We start from the raw sequence: 3,604 nt of genomic DNA on the forward strand, positions 1-3,604 counted from the left end.
TGCGGTGTGCTTTACAATTCAGTGCTATTCATTGTTTTTTCTTGTCCAGCTTAGACTGTGTTTGGATATTTTCAGTCCAGTTGGATTCTCAGGAGATGCAGAGATACATTCCATGACTTTAGTTAGTTGGTGGAATTTTTGTATTATCTGCTGTGGATATTTTTAGGGTTTTAATACTGACCGCTTAGTATTCTGTCCTATCCTTTCCTATTTAGCTAGCATGGCCTCTTTTGCTAAATCCTGATTTCTGCCTGCGTTTGTCTTTCCTCTTATACTCACAGTCAATATTTGTGGGGGGCTGCCTATCCTTTGGGTTCTGCTCTGAGGCAAGATAGAATTCCCATTTCCATCTATAGGGGTATTTAGTCCTCCGGCTGTGTCGAGGTGTCTAGGATGTGTTAGGTACACCCCACGGCTACTTCTAGTTGCGGTGTCAGTTTAGGGTTTGCGGTCAGTACAGGTTCCACCTTCTCCTGAGAAAGTCTCATGCAGCTCCAAGGTCACCGGATCATAACAGGCGGCCCCATTTCCGTTGTCTCTGCCCTCCATAGAGGATCAGGAGGCGGGTCTCAGCTGCTGACGGACACGTCCCCAAGGAACAGAGATATTTAGATTGGGCGGCCATTATTTTTCGCGCTTGTCAGTTCGTTCACGCCCACAACTCCACGCCCTTCTCCTTCTCCTGCGCTCCTCGTGGCGCTGTAATGGCGGCGGTTTTGGTGGGAATTTTTGCCGCAAATGGCAATACACAGTCTTTAAGCAAATCACAGTTCAAATACAGTTCTGGCACAGTTCTTAGGCGCACATGACCCGATTTTCAGGCTTAAGTAGATCCTGTTCGTGACACCAAGATTTTGATCGCCCCTATGTAAGGGCAATGGGGTACTCGGCACCGGGTCCTTCGGTTCGGGGATTGTCTCGGTGGCCTGACCCGGTCCGTGGCCCTTTGAGGGGAGTCCCATTAAAGGAGTAGTTTGTATAATGTTCATGACGCCACCTGTGGTATTCGGTCAGGGTGACCGACGCTGCTTAGGGGTCCGCTGGGGTGATGTTATGGCAGCAAGATGGTATACCCTCCCACCGGTGAAGATTATCCCCTGGGCTTCCTAGAAATGTAGATGGTGATGGTGGAAGTTGCAAGGCGCAGGAAATAACGAGGACACAAGGTTGCAGTCTCTTTACCTTTTACTGGAAGCTTCAGCATCCACAGTCCAGGGTACGGACCACAGGGTAGGCAGAGTCCGGCCGGTCCGAAGGCAAATCCAGAGTCCCTTTATCCAGGTGGAAATCAGTAGCCTTCCTACTAGCGCCTGTGTGTTGTAGTACCTCCCTGCTGAGCAACTCGGTAAGGTCCTCACAACTTTCGTGGATATTCTAGATGTTATTTCTTCCTCTCTGTCCCCCAGATGGTATGGATAGGACAAACCCGTTTGACTGATGGCCTGAGGCTTGTTTATAGGGACCCTAGAGATGCCCCGACCCCACAATTTGTGTCTTCTTAGGTATTAAGGTCGAGCAGCCAACTTGGAATTGACTGTCCTGCCGGTCTCTGAAGTAATGCGTAGAGACAATTACTCCCTCGGTGTTCCGGCCACCGGCTACGCGCCTCAGAAGGAGGCAGCCTTTACAGGGCAGAACTCCTCCCGGTGTTTTCTCCTTGTGCTGTAACTTCGTTTCCCACTCTCTACAACACAGTTCTCTTCGTGTCCTTTCTTAGGATGCTGCCGCACGTGGGGCAGGTGCAATTCCGTAGCTTTCTATCTCGCTAGGCCTTTGTCAGGATTCCACCCCTGACAGGGACCCTCTGTCTGCAGCTCAGATGTTCCTCCTTTCCCCCTGTCTGCCTGACAGGTGTTGTCTGGGCAAAGCCCAGCCAGCGTCTCCCTAACTTTCTATCCAAACCACCAGTTTTACCCTTCTGTGAGGAGTGCCCTACTAGATAGGAGCGTAGCTCCCCCTGGTGGATTGGAGTGTGAAGTGTGGTGTTTGGTTTGTGATACCTGGAAAGATGAACTCCTTTATTACCTTCAGACGTAATATCACTCCCCCTGGTGGAAGAATGACATTACTGCAGCAACCAGGACTCTGGGGCGCTGCACTAGCCTCTGGCTATATTCACATTATGTATTAATATATGTATATTTATTAATATATATATATATATATTTATATACTGCACATCACCAAAATACATTATATCACATTACATTAGGCACACGTTACTTCACATATAAAATTTACGACAGTATTCGCAGTGTGTCTGTTATCTTCAGGGACAGGAACGGGGTAACACAGTCCACATCCCGACAGCATCACCCAGGTTACAGGGCGCCCATCTCATGGGATTATCCTGCCGTTTTCTTATCTCTAACGTCTTCACTTCTCTGGACACCAAATGGGCTGAAGTGCAGGTGTTCCAGGTGCCAGCCATGAAGGTTTGGGAATGGGCATTCCCCGAGATGTCAGGTACAGGTGTGTGGGGGGCTGAGTAGATGAGGGGATGGGCAGCGTACATGGAAGGCTGTGTGTGGGGGCGACGTACTTGAGAGGCTGTGTGTGGGAGCGGGGTACATGAGGGGTTGTGTGTGGGGGCAGAGTACATGAGGGGCTGTGTGTGGGGGCTGGTTTCATAAGGGGCTGGCGATGAAGCAGTGATCCGCTATATAGCCTTGTCTCTCTGGAGACTTGGGCTGACGCCATCCTCTGGGGTTCGGTCACATAGTGCAGTCTAAAATTTCTCTTCAGTTTAAGAAAATTGTGGCAAAAAAATTGGGAACTGATGGCATCTTGTTAATAATGAAAAATATGTACCTGCGATGTTCCTATGCCCCCGGCAGCAACTTACTCCCCTCTGCCCATTGCACACAGTTATCGTATCCTAGTGCACATGAGCAATTGGGGGAGCAGGGTGAGGAGACGGAGCCGACTTGTATCTGCAGTTTATGGTGCCCATTCACCAGTCACCGCTGCCTCCTCACCCATCTGGTCAGTATACTTTATGATTTTCCTCTCTGTCCCCAATAAACATATACGTGCAGAAGCCTGCCCCCCATCCGCCACCCCCAGGTCTGATCACTGATAACCTGCTCTCAATGGATGACTGTTTCCTGTACATCAGTAACTGACTGTACAGTGACATTGGGCAGTCTGACAAAGTCACCGGTAAAGTGCTGAAGGGGAGATATGTTTCACTACGCCTAATGGTGTCAGTGATATGAAGTCCAGTTTTAATTCTTTCAGCACAGTAAGTTTTGCAAGGGTAAAGTTAAGTCTCGTTATTGGCTGGTTTTTATGTGGACATCCATAGAGCGGATAGGAGAATGTCCAACTTATCTCCACCTAGAGAGCCGTTACCATCGTGTGCTGACAGGAACTTGCTGATGTCACAGACATGTGATCAGTCACATGGTTTGGGCTTAAATATCTAAACTCCAGGGTTAGTCTAAGATATGATGTATGCGTTCCAGTGCTGCGTTCCAATTGCTTGTACTCCGGAAGTCACTTAATAATAGACATGCTTTGGAACGGGAAATGACGCATGTGGTTCATCTATGCGCTCCATGACAGTGCACATAGGATGTGACGGTAAAACACCCGACATGAG

The sequence above is a fragment of the Ranitomeya variabilis genome, chromosome 1 (genome assembly GCF_051348905.1).
Source record: "Ranitomeya variabilis isolate aRanVar5 chromosome 1, aRanVar5.hap1, whole genome shotgun sequence".
In the NCBI taxonomy this organism is placed as follows: Eukaryota; Metazoa; Chordata; class Amphibia; order Anura; family Dendrobatidae; genus Ranitomeya; species Ranitomeya variabilis.